The 15,987-nt window shown below is 45.0% G+C and overlaps 1 protein-coding gene and 1 pseudogene across 1 annotated transcript in view; one reads left to right on the forward strand and one right to left on the reverse strand.

Annotated features, from left to right (window-relative positions):
- PRRG3 (proline rich and Gla domain 3) overlaps positions 1 to 15,987 on the reverse strand; it is a 189,262-nt gene that overhangs the window by 62,948 nt on the left and 110,327 nt on the right. The window lies entirely within an intron of this gene.
- LOC147718897 (TSC22 domain family protein 1-like) overlaps positions 2,359 to 15,987 on the forward strand; it is an 84,299-nt pseudogene continuing 70,670 nt past the window's right edge.

Below are 15,987 nucleotides of genomic sequence, written 5' to 3' on the forward strand. Positions count from 1 at the left end.
GGAATGAAATAGTCTGTGACGAACGGGCCAAATTCAATCTTTAGATCCCATTCCTTAATTCTTTCCTTGGACTGCATCGTTATTCCCACCGTCTACATACGTCAGACATTTTATACGTGACATGTGTGACGTTGTATCATTATTATTCATCTGCCTTGGAGTCAGGGTAAATCTGAAAGGCATTTTAAAGAAGGCTATTTGAATAAGATAATTGTCCATTTCAGTTGCCCCAGCTGTAGACAGTATCCAACTACAGACCACCAGTAACAACGCACTAGCTAGGATGCCTCCATTAAGTTAGCACAAGAATACTTCTACTCCATAGGGCATAATGTCTTACTCATTGTTAGACCTGGCACCATTGGCGTGGGTCTCCCTTCCATTTTTGTTGTTGCCTCATGTATTTTTGCTGATGTTAGATGCATTGGGTACTGTGCCACTGCTATTCAGTGCCACAGTGCAAGTGCTCCCTGTTGTAAATGGATGTATGGATTAGTGATTCCATGTTTGGCTATTTTGGTTTACTTGTCAAACCCTAGTCTAGTGCATTGAGTGTGCCCGGGCGTGTAATCCAAATTCTGCTGGTGAGCCTGCAGGACGGGTTGTGCCACCCACAGAAGCAGCCTCGTAAAATGTGTCTAAGGTCTGCCATTGCAGAGCATGCGTGCAGTCTGGTACTGTCATGCTGACTGGGCAAGTGCGCCCACTTCCCAGTCCCTAAACCTTCCCTTTTCTTCATATCAGTCACCCCTATGGTAGGCCCAAGGGCAGGGTGATTTGTAAGTATAAGATCGGACAAGCCCTGATGTGTGGCATATCCTAATAGTCGCCGCTGTAGTTGTCGCATCAAGCGGAAGCTTCACGCATCGTGGAGAAGAGCGTCGCCGCTGGAGCTGTTGCCGTCACATCGTAAGGGTGTCGCGGCTGCAGTCCACGCATCGAACCAAACACTTCTCGCTTAGCCGAGAAGCATGCCGCATCTGGAAGATCTTCACGTCTTTATTTCTTTGCACCGGTCTTTGCCGCATTTTCCATCGCTGCGATATTGCTGGTCGTGAAAGCGCAACGCAACTTAAGGTACATTGACGCAGAGTGTCGCATCTGAGAACTGAACTAAGCTTAAATCTACTATCTTAAAGTAATCATAGTGTGTATTTTTGTTGTTTATGGTCTTGTGGTAACTCTATATAAAGTCTACTTATTTTTTATATAAAACCTGTGTGGTGTCCAAATTTCAGTGGCTAGTGGCCCTTGAGGAGGCGGAGGATGAGACAGCTGCTCCTGGCAAGGGCCCCAGCCAGCCGCCAGCACCTCCAGCCTCCAGGCAAGGACAATGCCAGTGCCACTGGCACCCGTCCATCACACCACCACTGCTGCTCCCCTCGCTGTCAGCCTATGACCACATTTTCCAGCACCACATTTGCTGAGGCAGGCGCGTTTTGAGAGCAGATCGGCACACAGGAGGGGTATCTCAAAAATATTCTGGCGCACTTGTAGTGCCCGAGACCAGACTACCATCATGAAAAACAAAGCAGACCTGATAAGATAACACAAACAAGAAATAGTAACTGCTTCTGATTCATTGGGAGCTAGTATTTAAAACATAAGTTACAAAATATTCATGTGAGAAGGATTTGAGTCAGTCAGGAGTGGACAATGTTAAGCGTTTACACAACACAAGGCCAGAATGATTATGTTGACAAATTATGTTATTCTGTATCTAAAATATGGAACACTTTAATGTGTGGGTGAGTAAAATGGGGCTAGCTTATGGTGTTGTTCAGGTAATAGAAGATGCCGCAGTGAGTTGGTGTCACATTCACCATATTTGCCCCCACCAAGTGTGTGATACATTTATGGTTTAAATCAAGTCATGCCTCAATAAATCATACAGCCTGGGGGAAGAGGGTTAGGAGTTTGATGAATGGATGGGAAAGAGAATCTGGGGAAAAGGTGTGAAAGAAATACTATATAACAACACAATATTCATCAGGCGATAAGCAGCACATCATCATCAATCTGTTGTGGAAGGAAAGGAATGAGTACAACACAGTTCAGTTAAATGCACTGCAAACAGAAGAAGTCCTTCATCCCCAGAAACCAAAGCTATCATATATTGAATGTTCTGACATCTAGTTTTGAAAAATACTAGTATACGAATTATAGAGGAGTGAAGTGTACCCACACAGTTCTAAAAAGGATTCTTAAAAGTAAAAAGATACTGTATTTTCCAAATTGGGCTGTGCATCTGCATTCTTCTCGATTGTCCGTCAATTTTGGGTGCCTGGCTGAAGCGGTCTGGTGAGATAAGCAGGAGTGTTATGGAGCGTTCACCTTTTGTGCAGGAGAAGAGAAGGCATGCAGATTAAAACACAGAAACAACACTGTACAGTCAAGGAGAAGGACAGCGGAGAAGGTAAGCTTCATGGGGACTGTACCAAGAAGACTCAGAGAGGCAGAGCAAGAGCATAGACTGCTGCAATCATTCATTTTATGACTCGTGTGATTGATTAACTGAGAAGTGAGAACAAATGACACCCAATCGTAGACAAGTGGCTACATGTCCTGGGCTGCTCAATCTCACAACTGTCAACATAACATTTGGCCAAGCCAATGCATAATGTGATGATGTGACATCACACATCTGTCTCCAATTACTTACAACAACAGGCCCCCACCTGACCACATAATAGAGGAGTTTCAGATTTGATCCAGCACACACACTCCCCAGTATTACATTTCCCAAATTACCGCAACTCTCACCAGTCCACAGAGCTGAGTAGGACTCTTAGAGTCATAATCATGTTGGTTTCCTTGAAGTTGATAACTTCCTTCTGGCTGTTGTTGAGGTAGCCCCTCCCTGAGTGCTTCCATCATCCTCCTGACTCTAAGCAACAAATCTGTCCATTTCCGTTCCGACTACCGACCCAAATGACAGAGATCGACTCGTAGTACACTGCTGTGTTGTGAACTAGAAGAGAAACGCCGAGTAATTTTTTTAGTGTAGATCGGTGTTTGATGACTAAATTGACTGGCTTTTGAAGACTGATTTGTGGACCACAAAAAAAAAAAAAGGAGTCGACCTGGCAAGCAGTTTTTGCTACTAGTGAAAGGGGAAGGGCCAATCACCTTCAGTAAAAATGTTCACCCATCAGACCACAAACATTGCAAATCATCACAATCACGCTTACAAACTATAGTTGAATAGAATACCCTCCCTCACTGTCTGCCACCATGTGAATCATCACTGACAGTCACTCATATCACTCAGTGGTGCAATATAAATAAATGTTCCAATCCAAGCACAGTGGTACACAATTTTCAATCCTCTGATGTATGCAATACACATTGGGGCTGTCTTTGTGAATCAAATGTTCCTGGGTACTCCTGCCAGGGGTTGAAAAAAAAGGATGGGCACAGGATGGAGGCAGGCATGTCTCTCAAATATCCTTCAAGGGAATTGGGGAGGGGCGTCTCCACTGCACACAGGTCCAATTCCAATCCGGCCATATATGTGCCCAAAACGGTGGGGCTGCATAAGTCATACACAAACAAACTAAATATTAGAATATTCCCTAGCTATATCCATTTTTCATGGCAAAGCAATTCGGAAATAAATGTGCTATGGTGGTGGCCTACTCAGTTAGGGCAGTAGTGTTTGTCCTCAAACTCAGATGGTTCTACCGGCAGTTGGCCAATTGACACTCTGATTTGTGTCTGACCAATCACCCTCATCCTCCTCCTGAGGTGTTTCAGGAACAGTGGAATTTGGTGGTATAAAATGTTGGTTCATTTTCATCATGGTCAATCTCTCCACTGTTTTGAGGCAAGACACTGGTCCGTCTCATTGTGACGATGGCCCCAGCTACATGGAACACAAGCTCAGTAGACACACTGGCCACTGGACATGCCAGATACCTTCTTTCTAGCCTGCTGAGCTTTGGCTATTGGTTCATCTTCACATACCAATACACAAATGGGGTTGTATCCACCTATACCTCTCTTGGTTCATCCAGCTACTCACTCAATGATCACTGGTGCTGCCACTGGCTCAACCATTTTTGCCTTCACCTCTGCACTGAACTTAAGCCCCGTCATTTGATACCAAGTTTATACAAAGGTTGTGGATGATTCTTGTGTTCCAGTTGTTGCTGCTGCTGGTGTTCCTGTTGCTGATTGCTGTGAGACAACAGGACTGCCTTGTCCGGAAGTTGAAGGCAGCACTCCAGAACTTCTTTCCGTGAGTGGGACTCTATGTTCCAGCCATTCTTCTTCCTGACTCTGGCTTGCTTAACAATCCACTTCTTGTAAGTATTTTGACCCATTCCCTTCTAAAAAAGCAATGAAAATAACCATTATTTTTTTGTAACATGGATCCAGTTTTGTAGCACAGATGTAATCTTTGTATGACACAATGTCTCTTTGCAGCCTTATATTCTCAGTCAAGCGAAGATTTAAGTTCTGAATCAAGGTATATGCATCTTCTTATTCAATGCCCACATCTGTACACCTGTCAGATATTTTTTAACAGCTCCTTTAGGAGATACAACAATGGATAGCTTGGCCCATCGTACTGTCGATGTACAGTCAAAATATAGAGTTTCTTCGATTTACATTAATATTGATTCAAAAATGTAGAATGGATACAATATCGACTGGACAGAATATAGACTACAAAAATCTCGAATTATAGGTAAGTAAGTTAACATCAATTTTTTAAAGTGTTTTTTTATGTTACTATGTGTGAAAAGTATATTTAATTTATATTTTATTTTAAATAATTAATTTTATGGTATTTGTTTGCGTAATAAAAATCAGTAGCGGGTTGTGGGTTTATAGGGCAATAGGGTGGGAAGTAATTTAAATTATAATTAAATATGTTAATTTATTTATTGGTATACATTTTTTATTAATTGTTGATTAATGATTAATTGGTAAATAATTAAAATAGTTAATTAATATTAATTAATTGGTTAATTGATAATTATGTTAATTATATTAATTTATTTTCTGTAGCGGGTTGTGAGTTTATAGGGGAATAGGGTGGGAAGTAATTTAAATACAAATAATTAAATGTTAATTTATTGGTTTTATTTTGATTTAATTTTTAAATAATTATTAATTGGTAATTAATTAAAATGTAATTGGTAAATCAGTGTTAAATAATTTATAATTGGTAAGTAATTAAAATATAAATGGTAATTAATTTTAATTAATTGATTAAATGTCAATTATGTTAATTATTTTAATTTCTTTTCAGTAGTGGGTTGATAGGGGAATAGGTTGGGAAGTAATTTAATTATAAATAATAACTTGGTTTAATTTATGTATTGGTTTTTGTTGTATTAATTTATTATTATTTTGTAATTGTTAATTAATATATTATTAATTGTTAAATACTTTGTATTAGTAGGTAATTTTTTAAAAACATTTTTTTATTTGTATTTTTTATTGATTAATTAATTTATTTAAAACAATTATTTTAAAAAATATTTATTGGTAATATTTAATTAATTTTCATTCATATATGAAGTATTAACTTTCCCTACTGTTCCACTCTCTGGAGTGGGAATAGTATTTTTTACCCCTACGCTATCCAACACTTTCCCTACTGTTGCACTCTTTGGAGTGGGAATAGTAATCTTTACCATTACGTTATCCAGCGCTTTCCCTACTGTTGCACTCACTGGAGTGGGAATAGTAATTTTAACCCCTACTTTCCCTACAGTTGCACTCACTGGAGTGGGAATAGTAATTTTAACTCCTACGCTATCCAACGCTTTCCCTACTGTTGCACTCACTAGAGTGGGAATAGTAATTTTTACCCCTATGCTATACAACGTTTTCTCTACTGTTGCACTCACTGGAGTGGTAATAGTAAATTTAACCCTCTCGCTATCGTACGTTGAAAATATTGTATATGTTTTGTTAATAATATACATTTTAATATATATATATATATATATATATATATATATATATATTTACATTATAAAAAAATATTTAAGTTGCATTAATTATTTATTAATTTTAAGTTTAAGTATTTTAAGTATGTTTAAATTAATTATATTTATTAATATATGACTTTTAAATTACTTTTAAGACATTTAAAAAATTCGATATTTTGACTGTCTATATTTTTTACAACAATATTTTGGAGTCGATATTTTTGTACTTACCTGTTTGAAGATAGGAAGTCTATATTCGGGCATTCTATATTTTTTCCACGATATTTTGGCAGGTCGATATTTTGTTTCTCGATATTCTGTCTGTGATCCCATACTGTCCTCCTTTCTTACTTCCTGTGTGAAACCTCAAAAGGAAGTAGCATCTCTGCTGGGCATTAGACTAGTTTCCATTTGTCCATCCCAATGGTCATGTTTTTAGTTACATTCCCTCCTCTTTGCATGACATACTCATTGATCGGTTTGTATTGCTCAGACATTGTAACATGCAATAGGTTGAATTCCAACATTTTGGCACCTCATGTATGAGAGCATTAACTTGTACTCTGTTAGCATGCTGAATGATCCTCAACTGCTTCCGTGCTTCAAAAAAATGGCTGAAAGGAGAGAAGATTCTTTTGCGGATGGTCAGTAAGTTGCTGACAAGGCCTTTTTTAAGAAAGTCCTGCACATCAATTTTGATGCAATGCGCCAAACATTGTATCCTCAAATAGCCACCTTTTGCCATGGCCTTAACTATATTAATGCCATTGTCCGTGGCAACAAACCCAGTTCTGAGACGTCTGGGTCACAGCCATTCAAAGACCTTGCTGTTAAAGTTGTTCAAGATGCTGTATGTGATTTCTCCTTGGCAAACACAGCCACTGAATGCCCTTATAGGTTTCTTCAAAGCGGAGACCTGCAGATGGCTGTTGAATGACCTCCACAAAAAAGATCTAGTGTGCAGTGATACACATGTAATCAGTGGGTTGACAACTGACCCACATGTCTGTTGTCAGGTGGATAGTCTGTACAACTCTCTGCTGCACAGCTTTTCCAACCAAATCCAGCGCATTGTGGTGGAGCACTGGACCAGCCACTCTGGCAATGTAGGTCCTGCTGGGAACTTTCCATTTCGGGCAGATAGCTGCCACAAACTCTAAAAAACCCACTCCTTCCACAAATGAAAAGGGGAGGAAGAGCAGCGCTAACACTTTAGCCAGCTTCCCATTGTACAAACATGCTGGTGGGTGGTTGCGGATGTAGGACCCTCCTGCCTAAACAGGGCATAATATTAGCCTGGATTTCATTTTTGGTGGTGCCACTGATATAGGTGATTTCTGGAGAGGACCAGGAAGTGGAATACTCAATGTGCATCTTAAGGTAGTCATTACTGTATGCTGTTGAGGCGTTGTCTCCATCTGACTCTTTTGCCATTGCGAGATTGCTGAGGCGGGTGATACTGGTGCACTGCTGGGGACAGAGCTGCTTTGCATAAGGTTGTAACCCTGTTTTTCGTCATCACCACCTATACCTACCACTCTGATCGGCGACTCTGGAACAGATATCCCTCCCACATCACCTTGACCACCACCACGTGCAGAAAGTTGATTAGGTTGCACCTCCCAGTGGTGTGTGACATGTTTTCAAATGGGATTCTTGGCCTCCAGTACCATAGGGTGTACCAAGCTTAACTCGACAAACACAAGCATTGCAAATGGAGCATATTGCAAGGTTGTTCTTCTGCTTTCTAACCATAGCCAAGTGCCAAACGGGGGTGGAGTACCTTTTCTGTGGGCCACTTCTGCTACTGACTGAAGAACTGGAGGTAGGCAAGTGTGTTGACGGTTATCTCTCTGCAGTACACACTGCTACAGAGCTAGTGGTGGATGCAGGTCTCTGCATGGGCCTTATAAATATATAAACTGGCACAGGTGAGGACGGTGGTGCCACATCCCTTGGAGTAGCTTGAATAGGAGGGGTAATGTCAGGCTCCCCTGTGCCAGCTTCCACAATGACTGTCTCGTCATCCTCATCCCCTTCTATAATTGTAAGGCTTTCAGGAACTTTCCTTTTCCTGGGCCTCTCTGGCATGTCTCAGATTCTGCTGGGATCCAATCCATGTCAAGATTATCAGAAGGGGGCTTGGAAAAGATGGAGTACCCTTCCTTTTTCTTGCCGGAGAACTAGAAACCAATGGTTGTAAATGAGAAGGTTCTTGCTCAGCAGGTAGCTGAACCTCCTGTTCTGCTCCTAGTTCAGTAAGAACCATAGCTGGCTTTGGCGGTCTGCTTTCCTGCAAAATGACCAGCAGATAAACAAAGCACTGGGAGGAGCCTGCTAGTCAGGAACAGGAATTAGGAGTCTCTGGGTCACTTCCTTTTTGTTGGGGAAAAAAGTAACCTAAAAAAAGGCTCCACAAACTAAAAAAATAACTTAAATGGCCCATTGGAGAAGAATGTTAACAAAAAAACATATTTTCAAGTAGATTTAGCAGCTTCTCGAGGAGAAAATCTGTTTGAGGATGCAGCTGCGGCAGCTGGGGCTCTCTCGCTGTCAGAAAAAAGGAGTCAGATGTCGCCAGGGAGGCCTAAAGCTGCACTAGTGGCTGTCAAATCTCACAAATGGCTGGCAAGTCTCGCGGACCTCCGGCAAATCTCATGGGCGCTCGTAAGCACCTGGACATACCCATTGCCCTCATCAGTGCACGCAAACACCTGGCTCGAGCTTGCCAACAAAAAACAAATTATGCCTTGAGGCGGAAAGCAAAATTTATCAGGAACTCCATATTTTTCGCATATTGCGGAGATTCTGTATTACACAAACACTGTGACCAGAGTTTTATGCCAAGGCCTTGTCATCAAGTTGTGCAGCATTCTATGCAAATTACAGTTCCAGCCAAAAGCAGAACATTTTATTAGATTTCCAGTTAAATAAAAGAATTACGACAGACAAATGTGGTGCCATACTGCTGTTTTAGTTCTGCAACATTCCAAAACACTAAACATCCCCAAACCATGGCATAGATCAAGCCCTATATTAGAACTTCCCATACCTCTTATATATGCAGTCCAGCTCCTTGTCTCTTTATTGCTGGTCCTTAATCGGTGAAACTGAAACTAGGGAATTGCAGACAATCCACATGCGTACATATTGCATATCTGTGCATCATCACTAAACCCATTTGTCTCTGTCCACTAGGAAAATATTTGTCTCTGTGGAAGAAACCCTTTTGCTTTCGCCCTTCCTCTTTCAAAGCCTGCAAATATGGTTGCACTGACTTTTTGGAGTCGTTTTAGATGGATTTCCATACTGAAAAAGCCCCAGCAAGGTCGTTTGTATGGGATTCAATATTGTAACATGGCTAAGCCTCTGATAACATCTCCTTAGTTCTACAACTTCCAAGTGCAGTACTGAGGAAAATCTTAGCAACTAAGTGCGGAAATATTCATTAATCCTCATTAGCTTTATGGAATTTGAATCCACAGATGAGGCTCTGTACTCCAACGGATTTGATAATAGGCTCATTCTGATTATGCACACAAAGAAATACTACAGTTTCCACTAATAGTAGGAACAGGTGGGTTATATCTGAAAAAAAGAGGTCTCATAATGCAGGATTTCAACTGCTTCCTGCGAGGTGACACGGTTTTGACATCACAGTTGCTAACAACATATATACTGGCATCTGGGCTCATCCTTTCCTTTCCCACATTATCTTTCTTTGATTAACATATTCAACTACTGGTTTGAGATTTGTTCTGTAGAATGGAGTGGGAATAGTACATTTAACAGTTTTCCTAACGTTGGGTAGATTTTACATTATTTATGTTTCTATTTTTTTTTATGTTCATAGTATTTTTAGTAAATGTATTTGTTTGCTTTTACAATTTTTTATATATTGGCTAAATGTAATATATATTTGTTATTGAATTTATGATATGTGCATGTAGTAGTAATTTAGTTTATTAGTCAATAGAAACCATAAACATAAAAGGAAAGTGCATACATCAAGCCATTTCGCATAACCATTAGGCCAGAAATAATAATGCATGATACGTGACGCCTCTGCTGGGGCCTCCCCCTGTAATAGCGACAGCAGCACCAAAAAAAGAGCCACGTTTTAAAAACCTAGAAAATGGCTATTTATCCTACATAGTGCACAAGGATAATAGTGTGTTCGCTATTATTGTCACAATATTTTTGCACAATATTTTTGTAAATGATATTGTTTACCACATTATTGTGTCATTACTCCTTATATTGCTTGACACACCTTTCACACCAAGCGTATTACAAATGTAGGTAGTCTGAAGTGAATGGTTCCTCAAGCGCACTAAAGAGGATAAATACTTTATTTTCCTCAAAGTATATCACCATCATAACCTGCAATCACCTTTGAATTATGATGCAGTAGTTAGGTGCAGACATTACTGCAGCGCCTGCAGCCACATGTTTTGCGCGCCTCCTTCTGCAGACAAAGCATGCCAGAGATGTATTGCAGCTTCTTGTCATGCCCCATCAGCATGGCGCTAAGCACAATCAATAATGTAATTATTGTAATGCTCATTGCCTTCTGTAGGTTCCTTCTTGAAACAGTCAGCAATGAGAATATATTACATGAAATAGCTGGAGTGGGTAGTTTAATCAGATCGTTCAGTACATATGAAAAGTAGCTGCGTGTCAGGGACCTGAGTTGTCATCCCTGTCAAGTATCACGCATCAGGCATGATACTAATGCATTTGTGTGGTGGTCCGCATCACCGCACAAAAATGCAAGGTCACGCATTTGTAGCGCCTCCTTGAACCACCGCCGGTGCAAAGAAGTCAACGCCCTGGCCAAACACATTGAGCAGGCAGCGCGGATCGCATGCTTCTCAGCTGGCAGACTTTGCAATTGAAGTAGTGTGCAAAGTCTATTGCTGAATGGCAGGTCAGGAGTATGCAGCCGACCTGGTTGCTCATTGTTCAGCTTTCATTATTAACACAGCTGCTGCGTGACGGCGGTATGGCATCACATGACCTGGTGAGGTGTCCGTCATGTGATTGCCCCGCCTGGCGCCCAGAAACTGTAGCTACGTTTTTAGGTTTCGGCTACCGTCGCACTGCGTAAGCAGTGGGCAGAGCCGAAATCTTATGTGTGTAGTATGGGGGCCTGCACACGCCCCTCTTCTCCATTGGCTGGCCTCGTAAATGCTGGCTAGCCATTGGAGGAGAGGAGCGTCACTCAGTTCAGGGCCCGCCATGATGCGATTCGGGGGCGTTTCTGGGTCTTTTTTTAAGCCCCACCCTCTCCTCTTCCCATTGGCTGGAATTTTACCTTCCAGCCAATGGGAAGAGGAGAGAACGAAAACACGCCACCCAATCACGAAAATGGCAGTGGTTTCTACGAGGCATTTCTGCCTCGCCTCAGAGAAACGTGGTCGTGTGGAGGGCTCCTCTCTTGTCAATGTTTCCTCAGCTGATACGAACAGCTGTTGCTTCCTCTGCTCTCCTCCAACTGCTGCCACCTGCGAGAAAAATGAACTGCCACGGGCTTCCGACTCACAAGCACCACCGCCTGCAATGTCACGTTGCGTTTTGTGACGGACAAATACTTCTTCTTTGTATGGCTGCTCTGCTCGGGCAGCAGTCCCAAGTTAATATTTCGGTGTTTTTTTGGTTTCTGTTCCCCAGGCTCTTATGCTGCCCGTTTTTGACGTCAGGCTGTAGCGCCAGGAAACCTTTAGTAACCGGCCACCGACAGAGCAAACCGCACCCAGGCGTCTGCGTTCACTTCCTGGTGTGCGCGAGCCCAATCCTCTGCGGCAATCATGGAAGGTGCACGGCGTAATCCAGGCCGCGGCGCCTTCTTCAGGCATCCGGTCGCCTCAGCATATCCTGAGTGCCGCTCAACAGCAGCTGGAGGATCGAGCTGACGAGGAGCAGGCGGGATTCCCTCAGCCGTGCAGCGAGGACTCCCAACAGAAAGCGGCGCCGGAGTTGTCCGGTGACAAGCGCGGCGACGAGGAGCAGCTGCAGCACTTGTGGGGCGCTGTCCCCCAAACCAGCCATGCCTGCCCGGCCTGCCCCCTCCTCAGCCTCATCCACTGCTCATAAATGGCATCGCCGGGCCCCTGCACCCCGAGCCCCTGCAGCCTCCTGCCGCTGGCCTGCCCAGGGGCATTGCTGCAGTGAACATGATCAACAACCTCCCTGGAGCTGTGCACGTAGCCCCCCATCCGGCCTCCGGAGGCTCCATCGCACAGGTGGCGCAGGCGGCGGTGGCGGCCGCTGCGCTGGGGTCGGCCGTGGGGCAGCCGCAAACTCAGCCCCCTCCCCCCGCAGCTCCCTTCACGGCAGCGGCTACATCACGGTTCCGGGTGATGAAACTGGACTCTAGCTCTTAGCCCTTCCGCAAGGGCCGCTGGACTTGCACCGAGTACTACGAGAGGGAGCAGCCTGTGGAGGCCCCTCACAGGGTGGTGGAGAGTGTCAGGCAGGCGGCCGAGGAGAGGGAAAGCACCAGCGAGAGCTCGGCCAGCAGCACTCTGAGCCACTATACGGAGTGCGCAGGCCCCGGTCTGCAGCAGGGGTACTCGGAGCCCAGAGCTCAGAGTGCCATCTTGCCAGCACAATCGCACCCGTCTGAAGGCGGCTATGGACAGCAAAAGCCGGGCTACCAACCTCCATTGAACCCTTCGGCTGGTCATAGTATGGGGGCCGTGCCTTCAGTGCACCAACACCCCCCCTTATTCACAGCCTGTACAGACTCTGCCCCAGCAGCTCCACTATGCCGCCCAGCAGCAGATTCCCTACGCCCTCCTTGCCATGCCGGCTGCTCAGACTACTGTTACAGGGAAGCGTGGTCGATTACTTGCAGGACCCCCATAAGCTGCAGACCTTGGTAGCGCCAGGACCGCCAGGGCTCCCGGCCCCCGGGCATAATCTTTTGGCACACATGCAATCCACAGCTGCACAAGCACTATCTACGGCCTCTGCTATGACTGCTGCACATGCACCCACGATGATGCCCACGTCAGTGGCCACCAGTCAGAATGTGCCCCAGCAAATAAATCTCCCCCTTGCAACACCTGTCAGTCACAGCATGGGTCAATCCTTAAATCTGCCCACTGCGTCGCAGTCCAGTCATAATGTGGCAGTGGGTCAGCATTTGAATCTGCCCTCCACGGCGCAGCGAGCACCAGCAGCAATTAACCAAGGAATGCCCTCCGTCATGCAGCAGAGTGCCCCCACTCTAACCGCACCTCTCCTGCAGCCGCTTCAGCCCCAGGGGGTGCCGATGGGCCAGCGGAGCCTTCCTCAGCAACTGGTCATGGCAGCGCAGAAGGCCCCCGTTCCTGCAAAACCCCAGGCTCAAGGATTGGAACCTGTGCTTCAAGGAATGAGTAATCAGCAGATCCCGGCTGTCAGCCCAATTCCCCCTGCCTCAGCCGCTGTTAGCCAGATCAGCTTGACAGCTTCTGCCGGTCTGGGCCCCGCACCTGTCATGTCCCAGCCCCCCACTGTACACAACAGGGCTCAGGGTGTTGCTCACTATCCTGCCAGTGTACCGGTGTCTCAGCACATGCCACACCAGATACCTCTAAGTTCTGCTCAAATCTTTGCGCTCTCGCTCATCCAGTCAGTGGCAAATCAGATCCCAGATGCAAGGCATCTCATGGAGCACTCAGTGGCCGGTTTGCCGCAGTACATCATCGCTAAAGGCATTTCAGGAATAGGCAGTTCAACTTCTTTGGAAGGGAGTGGTGGCAGTCTAGCGGGTCCTGGTCAGCTTCTTCCCTTGAAGTCCTTACCTCTGGTCGATGGAGAGGATGACAGGTAAGGTCATGTGATGGCCTTGGTGTACCCTCTACCCTTTCACAATTTGGTTGACTCAGTGATGGCGTGTCCTGTGACTTCGAAAACACTCTCTAGTACTCTCCTTTTGTGCCCTCTGTTTTGTGCTTACAGTATTGGGGGGAATTGTGCATCTTGCTGTGCATCTTGCTATGCATCATGGTTTTAAATTTTGTAGATCTGAACCCTAATTTAATACTACTATGTTAAAAAAGATTTATACATCGGTTAACTTTGGACGGCACTTTTTGGAAGTCCTTAACTCCATTTAAACTTCTTTTAGAAACCGTGTGTCTTAAAGCACACGTTTCCGTAACTGCTAGGTACTATTGTGTGTTTGTGATGCGACACAAACTTCCAGAAGTAAAGTGCGATTTCTCTTCGACGAATTCCAGGTATTTCAAGCAGGTTCAAGAGTGTCTGCGATGGTAGGGTACAGCTGCCTGTTTGCCCATGAGTCTGTTTTTTCTCTCCGGAACTTTTTCCTAGTTATTCATTTCTATCCAGGATATGAATCAATGTATTTTCTACAAGGTGTACCTCCAGTTCCCCACCAGCCCAGCTCTCATTCATGAACTCAGACCGGTACTTTATCTCCGCATCAGCTCCTCTCTGCCCCCACCCACCCTCACCCCTCATATCTCATCACAGCGCCCGCTCTTTCAGATTACTCCTTTCGCCTCCACGTGCTCCCTCTGCCCTCTCTCCTCAGAGTGCACGCATCCCTCCTCACCTCCGGTTTCTGGAGTCCCCTGTTCTCTACTTGTCCCCAGCCCTCTCCCCCATCTTCCTTCCCTCTGATCTCGCTTCTCCACACTCTTATCCTCTCCCTCGCACCCCTCTGTTCTTTCCCTCTCTTCAGACCTATCTTTTTTTTCTCTCTCTCTCTCTCTCTCTCTCTCTCTCTCTCTCTCTCTCTCACCCTCCTGCTGACACACACACACAAAAACACATGTACAATGTCTGCAAGGTCCGCGGGTCACCAAGGAAGGCTTGCCGGGCTGCTGGCGGCCCGTACTACGAGTACCCGGTGCTCAAGATGAACTCTCGGACTTATCTCAAATCTCCTTCTACTACTCTTTCCAATGCACTAGCCTATTTCTCACCTTCTACCTCTATCAATATTCCCATTCACCCCAAACCCCCTACCACTACTATGATCCCCACAGTAAATGCTTGTTGTTAGTGCTGCTGCCTGACACGCCGCAATAATTCTTTTAGCGCATCCGAGCATGCGCGTAAACAATGCCTTTCACTGGACGGTCACGGGCCACACAGTCATGGCAGCGGCAGAACTTGAAGCAGGATTGGATGAATATTATTATAAAAGATCAGGCTCAGCTGAGGTGAGAAGTACCCCGCCCAAGGACCAGCGTAGGCGTGCCTCGGCCTCTTTGAAGCTCACCAGTGCCAAATAGCGTTAGTGGTGCCCGCTCAATCGCCGTCCTGACCCTGCTGCTTGCTACTTTCGATCAGCTAGGTGCTCTGAGCATAGAGGTGTAATCGTGGTTCCGTGGCCTAGGGGTTAACAGATTCGGGGCCGGGCTGCTGCCTGTAGCTGTGACAGTGCGTACCAGCCAGGTGGGTAGAGTGACCAACCGTCCGTAAATTTCACAGACCGTCCGTAAGTGGGACCTCATGTCCGTTGTCCGTGAGGATCCCTTTTACGGACACCTTTTGTCCGTAATTTTAGTAATTTCAGGGAGCAGCACTGCTCCCCTATGAGAGCCCTTGATGCTAGCGCCTCGCACTCCTCCACGAGCTCAAGTGCATCCCCACGCCGCCCATTGTCATTCTGTATTCCGGCTAATTGCCACATACAGAATGACAACGGGGCAGTCTGGGCTCCTATAAGGACTTCCCGAAAATTCTGAAATATTCAAATTGATGGGGGATTTATTCTAATGGACACATTTTCGCTTGATTTGCTCTATAAGCAGATAAAATCTCAGCTCGGCCTGGACACACACGTTTTTTGTCGCACAAAGCTAGAATTGCTGAATTAATTTAAATGGTTCCTATTCTGCACAGAATGTTACCAGTATAGTTCGGCGACCCGTGGGAGGGGGTGGAAAACTCTCCACTTAATGGACATTTGGCACAGCCATGTGGGAATTGGTTCCTCTTTCTGAATCTAAACGTGTCCCTTTTGAGTTTGGAGCGGTTGTAATTCACTCAAGTATCGTCATTGCTGACTCCAGTT

The sequence above is a fragment of the Lissotriton vulgaris genome, chromosome 4_1, assembly GCF_964263255.1.
Source record: "Lissotriton vulgaris chromosome 4_1, aLisVul1.2, whole genome shotgun sequence".
Taxonomy (NCBI): Eukaryota; Metazoa; Chordata; class Amphibia; order Caudata; family Salamandridae; genus Lissotriton; species Lissotriton vulgaris.